Raw genomic sequence first — 17,814 nt, forward strand, 5'->3', positions numbered from 1 at the left:
AAAAAATTGAGGCACTGCAAAATAACCAAAGAGGAATTCTGGAAATGAAGAATCATCTATTCTACCAAGCAACCAAGCTAAAAATAACCAAAACCAAAACCTAATCAAACAACCAACCAACCAACCAAACCGAACCCCAAACCAGAAATCTCATGAGCAAAAGGACAAATGTTAGAAACGGAGGCAAAGACACAAGAACAGGAGTGCCTACAGATGGACCCAAAGGAAAAGGAACGTTCCAGAAAATCTAGGTGCAACGAAGAAACCAAACCTAAGAGCCCAAGAGATGGAAGAGTCTAGAAAGGAAGACAAGGACTCCCAAAAGGCCAACCAACCAGAAAAACTTCCAACAAAATAACTAATTGATAGCTAAAACTAATTGATAACCACTGAATAATAAATTTGAATGCAAATGGATTCACCTTACCCATTTAAAAATGCTATAGTTGTTAGTTTCTGTCAACTTGCACAGGCCTAGACATTCCAGGAATCTCAACTGAAAGATTGCCTCCACCAGATTGGCATGTAGGCATGTTTGGGGGAGCATTTTCTTGATTGCTGACTGATGTAGCAAGGCCCAGCCTACCATGGGTGGTGCCACTCTTAGGCAAGTGGTCCTGGACTGTATAAGAAATGGAGCTGAGCAAGCCACAAGGAGCAAGGCAGTACATAGCCTCCTCTGTGGTCTCTGCTTCAGTTCCTGCCTGGCTTACCCTGATGATGGACTGTGACCTGTTAGCCAAATAAACCCCTTTCTCTTCTAAGTTGATTTTTGGTTAGTGTTTTATCACAGCAACAGACACTAAAGTAGGCTGAATACAAGCCTACAAACAGATTGAATTATGAAACAAGATATAATTTTCTGTTGTCTCTAAGAAGTTCTCATGACTAGAAAAAAAATCTCAAAACTGAGAGTCAAAAGTTGGAGATCAAACTGTCACACAAATGGGATTTATAAGTGAACTGGTGTAGTGATTTTCTTATCTGATAATGTATACTTCAAAACTAGTCAGGAACAATTCATCAAGAAGTTGTAAATACTATAAATTTTTATGTAATAAATCTTGTGTCTCTAAATTTCATAAAAGAAGCTTTAAAAGGCATAAAAGGCCATGTGGATCCTGACACAGTAATTGTGAGAGACTTCAATACCCTACTTTCATGTTTAGCTTGACCTTGCAAAATAAAAGCTGGCAAAGAAACTTAAGAGATAAATTAAACCACAGGTCAACAGAATTTTACAGACAGAAAACACAACAAATAGCAAATAAACTCTTTCTAGTAGCACATAAAACTTTCTAGAAGGTTGACCACATTAAAGGCCACAAGGCATGGCGTACCTTAACACATACAAAACTTGACATAAGTAAAATGAAACTAGAAAGCACAGCAAGTGTAACCTCAGGAACTACACAAACACTAGAGACTGAACTATGCAGTGGTCATCAAAGAAATCAGAGCAATGTAATGTCATCCTAGAACCAAGCAGAAGTGTCTGTCCCCACTCCCTAGTACTAGAGACACAGGCTCAGGTCACGAGGCCTGAGTGTTGGGTCCGAACTCAGGTCCTGTTACTTGCACAGTAAGGACTTTGCTCACAGTTGTCTCTCCAGCTCCAGAAGTGCCTTTTATGCATTAAAAGTGAACTCTCTCACAGATATCACAACTGTTCTCTTATATTTCTTATTTACCTTTATATATGGTTTTTCTCACCACATAAATGTTGAGTTTTGTGTATTTAAATACTTCAGTTTTTCTTTTATATTTTGAATTTGATATCACACTTAAAAATTTATTTTCACACTGTATTTTATACATTTTAATATATTACACACACACACACACACACACACACACACACACACACACACACACACATTTTAGTACTTTTAATGCAGCTGGAGAGACCAAGATGTCCTACATTGCAGGTGATAATGTGCTTAGCTACCTTTCCTAGTATATGTTGTGTTTATATGCCGTTGTCCCAGTGAGAGTGTGGAATTCCTAAACTGTCTGTCCTGTGTCTGCCATCTCTGTCACCAGCTCCAGCTACCTGTTAAAGTATCCAGCTATCTGAGAAAGAGCTCTTCTTTGACCAGGGTCTTGATGTTAGTCCTAAGAAGGTCATGCCATATGGCAATTAAATTAAAACTCATTGGCTCTAGTGAAGAAACAAAGAGGAAAAAGACCTTGCTTCTGAACCACAGAGAAACAAAGCAATCGGGTAACTAGCTTGTACACATCCCAAAAGTAGCCACCAAGGATGGAGAGTGATGGGGCTGCCTGTGCCACATCACCTCGCACACCCTATGACCTATCCGGTTAGGAAGCTCGACAGACCTTGTCTTGGTGCAAATCCTCTTTCATGCTCAAGATGTCTGGAATACCACATTTGGAGGAAATTCGCATGGTTTTCTGCCTGGTGTGATGTTGTGGCAGCCCTTACTGTCAGGAGATTCCCTTTTGTAGCGAGATAACTTGTGCTTCATCAAATTCAGTAGCGTCTCCTCTAAAAGTAGGCCCTGCAATTTGTTCCTGTCTTCATCGCAGGTTGTAGAATACAAGGCATTGCTTTCCAAATCTCTTTCATGCAAGAAAGCTATATTTGGACAAAGTAGCATCATGATTGAAACCTTTTATAACAATTAATGTGAGGGGAAAAAACAGGATGTGGCATCATGTTTTCCATAAGCCCGGACAAAGTCTTTTATTTCTGAATCAGAAGATAATTAAAAACATTGAATGGGCTATATTTTTTCTGGCTTGTGTTTAAAAGAAAGCCTTGTTGGTTAATAAGATTCTTTTCTACATTCCATTTGCAAAACAATATATACTCACCTCTACTTCGTATTCATTTATTGGTTCCAGGAATATTTGTTGAACATATGGTCTATGGAAGGACTGAAACTAGCATTTGAGTTTCTCTTGAGCACTCTACATGTGCTTCTACAGTTGGTTTCCTTGTGTGATCTCCATGACAGTTTTCTGATATAACATCCTATGACATGTAGTGGTTTGAATAAGAATACACCACATAGACTCATAGGTTTAAATATTTGATCTCCAGTTGGTGGAACTGCTTGGGAAGGATTAGGAAGTATGACCTGGTTGGTGGAAGTGTTAAAGGGGGTGGGCTTTGAGGTTTCAAAGGCTAGTGTTATTCTTAATGCTTCTCTCTTCTTCATAGTTATGGATCAAGATGTGAGTTCTCAGCTGTTCTTTTGGTCAACCATCATGGATGCTAACCCTTTGAAACTGTAAACCAAATTAAACACTTTAGTTTATAAGTTTCCTTGGTCATGGTGTTTTTATCACAGCAATAGAAGAATAATGAAGACAATACTTCAAGAAAACAGAATTCAGAGAGATTAAGTGACTTGCCTAAGACTTTTCAGCAGACATATGTCAGAGCTGGAATTTAAGAGCATATGTCTTAGGCATTCTGGGTAAGATATAGGCTAGAATTTGCCTTCCATGTGAACCAGTGAAGGAAAGAGTTGGAAGAAGAAAAAATGAATTCTGCTCCAAAGATAGAGAGGAAGAACTTTTATAATCAATAAAGGAAGTCAGTGGTTTGAATAAGAATGGCCTCCATAGGCTCATATATTTGAATGCTTTAATCACCAGGGAGTGTTGCTATTTGAAAAGATTAGAAGGATTAGGAGGTGTGGGCTTGTTGGTGGAAGTGTGTCACTGGGGGTGGGCTTTGAGGTTGCAAAAGCCCATGCAGCTCCAGTCTCTCACTGTGGTATTGTGTTCCCCCAAATATTGTGAATGCTAATAAACTTATCTGGGGTCAGAGACAGAGCAGTCACAATATTAAACATAAAGGATAGGCAGTGGTAGCACACGCCTTTAATCCTAGCATTCCAGAGGCAGAAATCCATGTTTTCAAGGATACAGCCAAGCATGGTGACTCGTCACGCCTTTAATTTCAGAAAGCGAGCCTTTAATTCCAGGGAGTGATGGTAGAAAGCAGAAAGGTATATAAGGCATGAGGACTAGAAACTAGAAGCATTTGGCTGGTTAAGCTTTTGGCTGGTTAAGCTTTCAGGCTTTGGAGCAACACAGTTCAGCTGAGATTCATTCTGGATGAGGACTTAGAGGCCTCCAGTCTAAGGAAACAAGACCAGCTGAGGATCCTGCGAGGTGAGGTAGCTGTGGTTTGTTCTGGTTTTCTGATCTCCAGCATTCACCCCAATATCTGGCCCCGAGTTTGATTTTATTAATAAGACTCTCTAAGATTCATGCTACATCTCTCTCTCTCTCTCTGTGTCTCTCCCTCCCTCCCTCCCTCGATGGATCAGGATGTATTTCTCAACTACTGCTCCGATATCTGCCTGCATGCCGCCATGTTTCCTGCCATGACAGTAATGAATTAAGCCTCTGACACTATAAGCCAGCCCCTGATTAAAGGCTAAGACAGAAGTAAAGTACGGAGATATTTGAAAAGCACAGAAAAGCAGATGGATGGTCCATCAATAGAACATGTCTTAGTAACTGTTCTATTGCTGTCAAGAGACACTATGACCAAGACAACTTAGAAAAGAAAGCACAGTATTTAGGGCCCATGGTTTTAGAAGGTTAGAGTCCATGATTATCATGGTGGGGAGCATGTCAGCAGGTAGGCAGGCAGGCATGGTACTGGAGCAGTAGCTGAGAGCTCACATCTTGACACAATCATGAGGTAAAATGAGCAAACTGGGAATGATGAGAGTTTTTCTAAACCATAAAGCTCACCCCCAGTGATACACCTCCTCCCAAAAGACCACATCTCCTAATCCTTCCCAAACAGTTCTACCCACTGGGGACCAAGTGTTCAAATGTATGAGCTTGTTAGGGTGATGTTCATCCAAGCCACCACATGAAGTCAACCTAGCCCAGCTTCATTTGCACAGCTCTCTGCTGTGTGCAGGAAGAGAAGCTGCCTATAAAAGCAGTTTAATCTTCCCCTGCGCAGTGTTACTAGGGATTAAGCCTTCAAGATTAGGCAGCTCAACCAAAAGACCCTCAAATAAAACCAAGAGAAATATCCAAACTAACAGATGCACAAATCACAACATGGAAACACAAGAAACATTAAACATCAAGACAGCACAATACCTCCAAAAGATCATACCTCCTCAATTACAGAGCTCAATATCACTGAAAGAGACATGATGGCAGATGGGTATTTCAACAGTTTACTGGTGGAAATGGCCTGATAAAAAATACAAACAAACCAATGAATTCAATGAATTTCCTAGAAAGAAAGATCAGCAGCAAGGAGGAAAAAGTCAATAAAAGAACAAACAAAACCAGCAATGTAGAGGAAAAGTTAGCAAAGAAATTGAGGGTTTTTTTTTTAAATAAAATTGAGATAGAAATATTATAAGTGAAAACCTCAAAGAATCAGATAAAGGACACAGTGGAAGGTGTCACTAATGGCTTGACCCAGCAGAAGAAAGAATAAGGGTTGACAAATTTCAGACATCCATAATACAGTAAATGAGTATGGACACAATGTTGAAAGTGTCAGGGTGTGGTCAAGACAAAAAAAAATCCAAGTCTTTCTGGGATAGAAGGAGCTGAGATTAAATACTAAAGGTATAGGGATTCTATTCAATGAAGTTATAGCATAAAGTTTCCCAAAATTTGGTGAAAGAAATAGATGAGAAAGCACAAGAGACATTTATAACACCACATAGACAGAAGTAAGGAATAATTTCTCTCTTGACATTATGATCAAAAATACAAAGGAAAGAAGAAATTTTAAAGGTTACAGGGGGCAGAGAAAGGGAAGAAATAGCTAACACTAATGATATTTGAAAAAGCCATATGTTGCTGGTCCTAACAGCTCCCTTGGGGGAGGGAGTGAAAAGGTGCGGCATCAATGACATTTTTACACCTATAGATTAGTGCAGGTCTCAGACACCATCGGGGAAGTTTCTTTGTGTAGTGGATGATGGTAAATTCAGAAATTCACAACTGGTCAAAGTGCAGTGAACACTTGTCAGTGGAGTGCTCAACAACAAATGAGACCTCTATACCCTACCCACTCCCTGCAAGGCTCAGAGAACACCATGGAAAAAGAGGCAGAGAGACTGTCAACGCAGAGATTGGGAGGATTTGAGCAAAACAGGGTCTTCTGGATGTGACAAGACCAGGGCACCCATGAACTCACAGCAACTGTGGTTGTCTGCATAAGACCTGTACCAGGTCAAGCAAGTCAACAGTCCAGCATGGTTGGAGAGGGTCTCATAAACCTGTACCTCTAGTTGAGGAGGGTTGACAGCTGCTGGTCTCTTGGGAAGGTGGAGTTAGTTTTCTTCAAGGGCACAGTAGTTGAACACACTCCAGTGTGTGTTCACCCACAAGTATATGAGCAACACACACACACACACACACACACACACACACACACACACACACACACACACACACACGTTTTGTTTTGAGGCAGTGTTTCTCAGTGTAGCCCTGGCTATCTTAGGACTTACTATGTAGGTCAGGATGGCCTCAAACTCACAGAGACTGGCTTTCTGGAATTGAAGGCATGTACCACCATGCCCCACTTGAGCAGCAGCACATGTTAAACTTGAGTGTTATAAAAAATTGAAGAAATAAAATATGAAGTTGGGAGGGAAGGGCATGGTTCTTGGAGAATAGAGAGCAAATATGACCAAGATACCTTGCACGCATATATGAAATTCTAAAAAAATTAAAAATATTATATTTTAAAATGTTGTAAGAAAAAATACCCACTTACCTATAAAGGTAAAAATGTCAGGATAACATCAGAGTTCACATCAACAATGCTAAAGCCAAGAAAATATTGAGTGATGTGTTACAAACCCTGGAAGTGACAACTGCTGGCCAAGACAGCTGTATCCAATAGAGCTCTCTTCTCAAATGACAGATAGCCATGGGCATTTCAAGACAAGCACAAACTAAGGCAGCTGATGACCACTAACTCAGCATTGCAGGAGATACCAAGGATGGCCATAGAGGGAGAGGGTCCCAGTTTATAAGAGCAGAGGGAAGGATAAATTCCTGAGAGACAGATTAACAAAAAGTATTAGAAAGGAACCTATCACGTCTATCACAGAAGAACAAACAAAACAAAACAAACAAAACAAAAACCTCAGATATTAATGGGGAAAAGGTAAAGAATTAACAGTCGTCCAAACAATCAGAAAAAAAACTCAGCATGGTGGTGAGAACTAGTACATATTTTCCAATGATAATCTTAAATGTAAACAGCCTCAACTCACCAGTAAAGACACACAGACTAGCTGATTGGATTTAAAAAATAAAAATTTAATCACTTGTTGTCCCCACAAAACATACCTCATCAGTAAAGCCACCCCCATACTTCAAGTCCAAAGATGAAAGCCAGCTATCAAGTGGATGGAAATTAGAGCAAGCTGCCGTGGCTATCCTGACGTGTCTGATAAAACGGACTTCAATGAAACTTAGAAGACATTGAAGAAGGTCACTCACATTGACAGAGAGAATGCTTTGACAAGAAGATATACCTGTAAATACATATTCCCCACATAGTTGGGTTCCCAGTTCTGTAGACACTAACAGACAAAAGGATTTCATTGTGGCATTTCCATACCTACGCAGAGGACATTTCTACTACATTCTCGCTTGTCCTCATCTGTTACCCTCTCTTGTCCTCCTTTCTCTCTTTCCACTCCCTTCTCTTCCCAACTAACCTCCTCTCCCTTCAACTTCCATATCTATTTTTTTTCTTGTGACTCAGTTGGTTACAGGAATATGAGAGTTTTCAGGAACACGACACCTCACTAGATAGTGACTTTCATACCACTGAAAAAGTCTTCCTTCCCCACCAGCCATAACAGCACAAAAGTTCGCATGGAGGGCTGGGTCCCATGAGCTCCTCCCCTCTCTATGACAGGATGTTGCCAGACATAACATTGTGTAAATCATTTGCAGGTAATCATAGCTGCTGTGAATAAGTGTGACAGCCATGTTGTGCCTAGGAGTCAGCATCCCACACCACCATCTCCACCTCCTCCAGCTCTTATATTCTTTTTTCCACATCTATAATATTCCCTGAGCCATGGAAGGGATAATATAGAATTGAACAATGCACTTTTGAATGGACAGTTGGCTAATCTTGATTGTTTACACATTTGGGAAAAAGGACTCTCAATTGAGGAATTGCCTCTATCAGATAGGTCTGTGGGACGTCCATGGGGGCATTTTCTTCATCACTAATTGATGTGGGAGGGCCCAGCACATTGTGTACAATTTCATCCCTAGGCGGGTGGGCCAGAGCTGTACAAGAAAGGTAGTTGAATGTGAGCCTGTGAGCCTGGAGCAAGCCAGTAAGCCCTGTTCCTCCATGGTTTCTACTTAAGCTTCTGCCTTGAATTCCTGCCCTGACTTTCCTTGATGATGATGAAATAGATGGGCATCCCCCCTCCCACCACAAATTGCTTTTGGTCAATGTTTCATCACAGCAACAGAAAGCAAACTGGGACCGTTGGTCATCAGGGAGCCTGTGTGCGTTGGTGAGGTCACAGTTCCCTTGGGCTGATTTAGGTCCGCTTGCTTTGTTCCCATTTTCTCTGACAGGCTGACCAGACATGTGCTCCACACTCTGTTTTATTCCTGTGCAAGTTTGCCAACCAGAATATCTCATTTCTTGCCCTTTGTGCCTGGCTCTTAGCAGTTAGTATGCATGTGTGACACGTGGTGTTCCAACAGGTGACAGTCTTCCCACAGTCCCATTCCCTTGCTAGAGGTGACGGGAGGCTCTGGAGGAGCTCAGTGATGGTCACCTGCTTCCTTCTGTGTAGTTTCGCTGGTACTATTTACACGGTGTCCTTCCCCACGCCTCTGTGTCTGTGGCGCCCCCTCAGCTCGTCTCCCTTGCCACCATCTCCCACTCCTTTCTGCTTGTTCTTCCTGCTCACTCCTGCCCCAGCACACCCATTCTGCACATCATTTGGATTCCGCCTCTGTTTCTGGCTTGGTGGTGACGACCTTGTGTTATAATCTGGCCACAATTTCAACAAAGCAACAACAAACAAAACAAAACAAAACCCTGTCATTGCCAAGTATTTGGAGTAGCAGAATTGTGTCAAAGTTTGAATTTACAGAGCTGTCCTGGACAGAATTCTTTAGACTAGGTTTTAAGGTATCTTAAGTAGTTCCTATGAATCTCAGGAAAAGCTTCCTTTTATTAAAGAGTATAAATCCTTTACTCTTCTTGGTGTTCTTACATGGCCATGTGTTGCCGAGCAGGGGAGCTACACTCAGAGGAGCAGGTCGCTGGATAATGTTTTCATTGAGCAAACAGCAGGGTGTGCTAAGATGTGAGCTAAGATGTGCCGTAGTCCCTGGGAGGGTAATCCTATGCTCCTATGACTGTGTCTGGACGACCAGTCACACACTCCTTGATTTTTGCGTGCCATCAAGAGCTCTTCTCCAACTTTTATATCAGCACACAATGCACTTTTGTGGAGTTTAAAGAATCAGGTGCCTGTAGCTGGCAAGAAGGCAGGCCCAGTTCAGCCCCTGCACCCCCCACCCCACTCTCCAGCAGATACCTTTGTGGAACTCTTATCCTGAATCCCCACCCGCAGGGACTCTGCTTACTCATAACCTTACTAAGCAAATAATTGTGGGTTACTGTTGGGCATCTAAAAACTACAATTAGTGTGTCATTAGAACTTACAGAACAGCTAGTCATTAAGCATCCTTGCAGCATTTCCCCTGTTCATGTGCTCAACAACAGCCAGGTTTGCCTGCCATAGGTTCTCCTGGGGGCGTACGTCCTGTGTCTCTCTAGCAGGACTCTGGAGGGAGCCCAGCTCTTTTCATACTGCCCCTTTTTTCTGTTGCACCCCAAATGTGAATCCATGCAGAAGCACTGGGGCAGCCTCAGAGCTTAAGGAGCCAGGAACTGCTATCAGGAGAACTGCAGAGCACTGGCCACTTCCCTGGAGCTGTGCTGGTGAATGTCTTCAACAACAGTTCCCAAAAGGTGAACCTGTGCTTTAGTTCTTGCCAATTCCTGTAGTGTAAATGTTTCCAGGACAACTAATTTAAGCTAGTTGCATTGGTGTCACTGAGAGGCTGGAAAGACACATACTCATTTCCATGTTCTTGGGTTACATCGTGAGTGCCATTTAAAATAGGACGTGAATATTATTACTTCAATTACGGGTGATAATTTTGAAACTGGGATTTTCGAAGTTCAAACAACAATCAATCAATCAAAAAAAAAAATCTAACGAGTAGATCGTGGCCACAAACTTGTGGTCTTCGGCTGTGGACCTGAAGAACTCCCACACAACCTAAGTGCAGGAGGGGGCCAGTCCAGGGCAGGTGGGATGATCATTCTGTTCTTAACCTTCAGGGATAAATGGTTCCTGTCCAGGGACATTGTTCTGACAGTGACATCTGATTTACTCAGGAAGCCATGAATGGTTTTCAGAGGCGTTGCTGCGGACGCTTGCATGCTCCCATCTCTCCAACAGGCTATGGTCACTGCCTCCAGCCACTGTTTGTTTGCCACGAAGAATCGTTGTGACCGTCAAGTGTGGCTTACACTCTTACACTCTGTGTCTTTGGCTTTCTGTCCGGTTTCACTTGACCGCAGACCTCCCGGCTGTCTGAGCGCTGTCATTTTCATAGTTGTGATAGGATGATCAAATTTGTATCACTCTTTGCATTTTAGAAGACCACAGTGTTGTCTTGAACCTTAAGCTGATGTGTTTACAGTGCTCTGTGTTAGTTAGCAAGTGGCAGATGGGGGCACAGCTCTGACTCCACATGGAGAGAATAAATATAAAATTGCTTCCTTTTTGTCTTTATCTAGGAAGTTTTTGCTTTTTATTTAAAGGATGCTAGTGCTGGGTACACATGCATTTAATTAAATATATTCATGAGCTCATAATTTTATTTGGAATATTCTAGCAATTCTGCTTCTTTTCTCCCTTCCTCCCTATTTTCAACAGGTCGTCACAGTGAGTACCCTGGAGAAGGGGATTTTTTCCATCCTATGTTGCAATCAGTGTTCCAGACTGAATGATACTAAAAATACAATGATGTAATTTGCTTCTAAACAAAAGCAAACCAGTTCCTCAGCAACAATATTTAGTTTTCAGTGTTGAGAGATGGCAAGGGTTTTCAGTAATTCTGTATGGCACACTTCATAGAACACATATATTGAGATAACATCCAAGTCTTAGTCAACAGTTTTCCAGACCATGATTCTCAAAATATTCAGTATAAAATAAAACAGAACAAAGAATAAAATAGAACAAAGTCCTGCCCCCCAGTGACATACTCCTTCCACAAGGCCACATCTTTTTTCTTATAATTTATTTTTATTTTATGTGCATTGGTGATTTGCCTGCATGTATGTCTTTGTGAGGGTGTCAGATCTTGGAGTTACAGACAGTTGTGAGCAGCCATGTGGTTGCTGAGAATTGAACCCAGGTCCTCTGGAAGAGCAGTCAGTGCTCTTAACCTCTGAGCCATTTCTCTAGCCCCCAAGGCCACACTTCTTAACCCTACCTAGACAGTGTCACCACTGGAAACCAACTATTCAAACCTCTGAGTGCAGGACATTCTCATTCAAACCATCATACATGCACATTAACACACATATGCATACACTATGAACACACGTGCATATATATATGTATATATATACACACACATATATAGGTGCAGACACATATGTACACACACATACATATGCGCATATTTAGTTTTACCTAGGGTTGACTAAATATGTTAAGACTTTTTTCATACCATATACAAAACCCTGTGAGAGACTATTAGGAGTCTGAGAGTTAGCTCCGAATCATCAACTAAAGATGACGACCCACTTTTTGCAGCTTTTGTTAGAAAGCCGAGATAGGAACGGACTTTGCAGACCAAGCTAGACTTCCAACTCATACTCACTTGTTTCTGCATTATAAGGGCTGGGATCAAATGTGTGTGCCATCATGCCCAGCCTAATAGCCCCCTTTTAATATGCATTTACTCTATCAGTTCTGTTCTCCCTCTAGAGAACTCTGATGAATGCACCCTCTTCCCAGAAGTCACAGAACAATGTCTAATAAAGATTTGGTGGGTCTCATCCCTGAGGAAACCTGACTCTTACAGAGAAACTCATGGCTTTTTCTTTCATAATACAGTGGTTTTTCTCTTCTCTTCCTTGGGAGAAACTGGTGCAGTTTCTGGAATGAAATCCAGGGTCCCATGATCATCACCCTTTGCATTCTCTCACTCTCAACCATACTCTGCCTCCTACAGTCTGCCAGAGTTTCCATGGAAGTGACCAGGAATCTGGCTCTGACCGCTTGGCTTCAGGGTGGCTGGTCTGACTAGGCTTCACTAGGCTCCTCAGATTTCAGGTGGCTTTCCTGTGGATGCCCAAATTACTCAGGATCAGAGACTCTGAGCTTGCTTTACCCAGCAGGGCTGCATAAGGGGATGATTTGACCACGAGTGTGGCTACCTAGTGTTTGGAAGGGTCTGCACTTGGCTGTGCAGTATGCTTTGATCCTGCAAGGGGGAGGTCTTTTGCCTCTCTCCTTGGCATTTGTATAAAAGTCCCTTTGAATAAATGGGAAGGGCCATTGAGTATCGACCCAGGTCCTCCCGAAGCTATCCTGTGTTTCTGTCTTTCTCCTCTTCACTATCTTTCTACCTAATATTTTCTTATCCCTCTCTCCCTCACATAAAAACCCTTGAAAAGGTGGAGCTGGCCTCCCACACTTTCTCCATAGCTTCAGTTCTATAGTGGGCCCAAGAAAAACCATGTTCAGTTTGCTTAGATATTTTTCGTGTAGTGATGGGGGTGGTGGTATCTTTTTGTCAGTCAGTACTGAAACTAGAAGTCTCCTACAAATGCGTTAGTTGTTTTCTGTATATAAATTTAACTATTTGATCTGACTACTGTAAAGTAAGATTCTACTTTTTTTCACATGGATAAATAGTTTTCCTAGTATTAGTAGTTCTTCCTTTCTCTATTGACATGGCTTATCAGTTCACTTTATATCAAATTTGTATATACTTTTAATTTGTTTCTAATTTCTTTGTTCTATTTTGTTATGCACGTATCCTGAGCCAATAAAACACTTTGAAAATTGCTATGTCTGGGGACTGAGGGTGTAGCTCAATGGAGAGGATTTGCCCAGCATGCACACATCCATGGGTCTGATCTCCAGCACCGTGTTCAGTATGCACATGTGCATACACACAGGCACAAGATCTATAAAGCCAATCCTCCTGCCTAGTTCCTTTTTTTTTTAAAAAAAAGTTTTATTTACTTTTATTTGCTGTGCTTATGTCTGCATGTATGTGTACCACATGGGTGCTTGGTGCCCGCAGAGCCAGAAGAGGAGTTACAGATGGTGGGGAGCCGCCATGTGGGTGCTGGCAACTAAACCAGGTTCCTTTGGAAGAGCAGCCAGTGCTTAACCACTGAGCCTCTCTCCACCCCTCCTGCCCCCAGGATTTTAATAGTTGTTTGAGGCCTTTGGGTTTAATTCTGTCTTTTTATTCATAGGACATTTCAGTATTTGTAATTCATTTCCTTTAATTCTATAAAATTTTCCACTATTTTTTCCTGCTTTTCCTAGATACTGGATTATTATTCTACATTTTTAGAATTCTTAGTATTTATAATACTGAAAGGTAACAATTTTTACACGGATTCATATACACACGCCAGGTCATGCTGGCCTCCAGGCTCACTCAGTACCTGTGGCTCCTCTCCTCTCCTCTTAGTCTGTTCCCCTACCCTGAACTTCTCCAACTCAAGGGCTTCCCTTCCTCCAGCCTCTCATTCCCGAATAACCTGCCATCTTAGCTATGTGCCCTCTTGGTCCCCTCTCCCTTGGCCCTCTCCCCTCTCCTATTCTCTCTCTTTTCTTCCTCTCTCTCCCTCCCTGTCCCCGCAGTGCCCTGACTCAGACTACTGGCCATGTTCAGTCTGCTGCTTTCTCTCCCTGCTCTGGACTCTTCCGGACGCCTCTGGCTGTTCTGTCCCTCACATCTACAGTAAAAACCTTCCCCTGAGCCACACCTTGGAGCAGTCATGTCCTCACTTTACACATCATGTACATTTGCTTTTACTCTTCTATTAATTCAGTGGTCACTGCTCTTTCCTTTAATGGCTTTTTTTTTTTTTAAATATTTTCTTAGATGGCTGTAGCACTTGTTCCGTGACTTTTTTTTTTTTTTTTTCTGGAAAGATTTATTTATGAGAACCGGGTTTTGCATCAAGTCATCTTCCAGGGACTTTTTGTGTTTGTTCATTTTTAAATAGTAGTAAAAGCAATTGATGATTGGCTAGTTGTTTCCGCTTCTGTGGTGGGACTCTTCTGTTTTATCTTTTTTTTCTGTTTGGCTTTATTGATCTTTAGATCCCAGTGGCTTCTCTCCATTAGATCATTATAATTAACATTACTTTTTAGCAATGAAAAAAAGCCAACTTTTTTCCTTTTCCATGTATTCAGTTTTCTGAAGCTTGTTCTTAGCTTGTCCTTGGCTGTGCCTGACTCTGCTGCAGTGATTTCTATTTCTAATGTGAACTTCACTTATTGTGCTTTTATTTTCTATTCCTCTATCATTTCTCTATTTTCTCTACCATCCGTTTCCTCCTCTTGGGCCATATTTCGTTTAATTATTTGATTTTCATATTATTTTTGACTCTGTGTGTATGCAGGTATTTGTATGCTTGCATATGACTGGAGGCCAGAGGTCAACTCTGGTGTCATTACTTAGGTGCTATCCTCTTTTTGTTGTTATCCAGACAGGGTCTCCCCCTGGTACCTTGGGCTGGTGTCAGCAAGGCTGGCTGGACAATGAGCCCCAGGAATCTGCTTATCTTTCCTCCCCAGTGCTGGGACTGAAATTTAAGTTACCAACTTCAGCTTTTCAAGTGGCCACCTAGGGTCAGTCTCAGCTCCTCAGGCTTGTGTGGCAAGCACTGACTGAATTAATCCCAGTACTGACCACGATTTTACACGGAGGTGGAGCAGAACTTTCCGCATTCATCTTGTGTCCTTGTTTCTTTCTTGGTTCTTGGAATATGTTTGTGTAAACTTTATACTTTTACCCTTTATTGAGCGATAGCCTTCTGGGCTACTGTTTGTAGAACAAAGGATTAATTGGGATACCTGGGATATTAGGAAAATATGCCCAGTGGCCTCTGACACTGGCACCAGCACTGTGCCTGGTTGGTGTGATTTTGATTCCTGTACTGGGGGGGGGGGGGGTGGTCACTCTGTGTCCTTGCCTGCACTGTGCTGGGGGGTCACTCTGGGTCCTTGCCTGCACTGTGCTGGGGGGGGGGTCACTCTGGGTCTTTGCCTGCACTGTTTTGGGGGCACTCTGGGTCCTTGCTTGCACTGTGCTGGGGGCTCACTCTGGGTCCTTGCCTGCACTGTGCTGTGGGGGGGTCACTCTGTGTCCTTGCCTGCACTGTGCTGTGGGGGGGTCACTCTGGGTCCTTGCCTGCACTGTGCTGGGGGGGGTCACTCTGTGCTGTGGGCTCACTCTGGGTCCTTGCCTGCACTGTGCTGGGGGGGGTGTCACTCTGTGTCCTTGCCTGCACTGTGCTGGGGGGGGGTCACTCTGGGTCCTTGCCTGCACTGTGCTGGGCCTCACTCTGGGTCCTTGCCTGCACTGTGCTGGGCCTCACTCTGGGTCCTTGCCTGCACTGTGCTGGGGGGGGGCTCACTCTGGGTCCTTGCCTGCACTGTGCTGGGGGGGCTCACTCTGGGTCCTTGCCTGCACTGTGCTGGGGGGGGGTCACTCTGGGTCCTTGCCTGCACTGTGCTGGGGGGGGGGTCACTCTGGGTCCTTGCCTGCACTGTGCTGGGGGGGTCACTCTGGGTCCTTGCCTGCACTGTGCTGTGGGGGGGGGGCTCACTCTGGGTCCTTGCCTGCACTGTGCTGGGCCTCACTCTGGGTCCTTGCCTGCACTGTGCTGGGCCTCACTCTGTGTCCTTGCCTGCACTGTGCTGTGTGTGTGTGGGGGTCACTCTGGGTCCTTGCCTGCACTGTGCTGGGGGGGGGGTCACTCTGGGTCCTTGCCTGCACTGTGCTGGGGGGGGGGTCACTCTGGGTCCTTGCCTGCAGGTGCAGGTTGCTGACAGTCTGAGTTTTATTTACCTGCATGGCACCCGGTTCCTTCTAAATTAGCTTTGCTGACAGTGTGCTTCTTGCAAAAATAAATTTTTTACCCTCTGCAGGGTGCTCACTCTGCTGTTTGTCCACAAACCCTTATCCTTTTGCTCCAATCAAGATGTCTTGGTTTATTTTTCCAGGAGGTCATCGAGTCTAGAAAATTCCATGTTAGTTTGAGATTGTCAAAGCTCATGACTTCTTTCTAAGTCCTGTCTTCCCCAGACACAATTACCAGTGTACTCAGCAACAAGGTGTGGTTTAGGATAGGGGCTTTTCCCAATTCTCTTGTGATTCGAGGGGAGAATAGGAAATAGAATTATCTTTTCAGTACTATTGTAAATAAAAAGTTAATTATTGTTGTTGAAAAAACGATAATCAAGTTTATCAGCCAGCGTAATCAGATACACTCTTCCTTTGTACTTTATAGCTTTTCCCTCTCAGATTAAACCCAGTAAATCAGACTATACCATAAAAAGGTATTATGTTAACACTGTAGTCAGAAACTGTCGTGGAGTGCAGGTGAAAATGTTGCTTTGTCTACCTACAATTTCCTGGCTTGCTTTTCATGAAATACGTTTTTGATTCTAGCAGTTAAATGTATATAAAATTTTAAAGCTTCCATACAACAAAGGAGGTGATAGGCAGGATGGGAGAAAATCTTTACCAGACATACTCAGGCAAATGGTTAATATCTAGACTATATGTAAAGAACTTCAAAATATAAACACCAAAATAACCTCCCCAACTGGCAGTCAAGAAATGGACTAATGAGACGAACAGAAAGCTTCCAAAAGAAAAAAAAAAAAAACACAAAATGACCAATACGTACCTTAAAAGGTATTCAACTTCCTTACTCATCAGGGGAGTGAAAATTATAACTATTTTGGGATTCCAACTTATTCTGGTCCGAATGGCAATCATCAAGAAAAGAGACAACAGCAGGTGCTGGTGAGGATGAGTGGAAAGAGGAACCCTGTTCCCCATTGATGAGGTTATAAACTACTATAGCTATTATGGAAATCAGTATGACAGTTCCCCAAAATTAAAAATAGAACTGTCATATGACCTCGCCATACTACTCCTGTGCATATCCCTAAGGGACTTTATCTCCTACCTACATCTCACATATCCAGATTTATTGCTGCTCTAGTCACAGTAACAAGTAAATGGTATCAGTCTAGATGTTTATCTGCAGACGAATGGATAATGGAAATGTGGTAGATAGATGCAGTGGAATTGTACTTGGTGGTAAACAAAAATGAAGCCATGAACTTTGCAGGAAAAAGAATGTAGCTGGAAACTATTATAAGTGAGGTAATTCAGATTCAGCAAGACAACAAAATGATCTCATATGTGGACCGAGCTTATGTTTGTATGTATGGCTGTATTATAAGTGGAGGTCAGTGTGTTTCTAGGCTGTGAAACCAGAAAGGAGACCATGCGAGAGGACATGAGGTGTTGAGAAAGGTGTGGAGAGCCGTGGGGTGCATATAGAAAGGTGTGGAGGGCCGTGGGGTAATATAGAAAGGTGTACCATGGGGTGCATATAGAAAGGTGTGGAGGGCCATGGGGTACATATAGAAAGGTGTGGAGGGCCGTGGGGTGCATATAGAAAGGTGTGGAAAGAGGTGGGGTGCATAT

Source organism: Peromyscus maniculatus, chromosome 5 (genome assembly GCF_049852395.1).
Source record: "Peromyscus maniculatus bairdii isolate BWxNUB_F1_BW_parent chromosome 5, HU_Pman_BW_mat_3.1, whole genome shotgun sequence".
Classification (NCBI taxonomy): domain Eukaryota; kingdom Metazoa; phylum Chordata; class Mammalia; order Rodentia; family Cricetidae; genus Peromyscus; species Peromyscus maniculatus.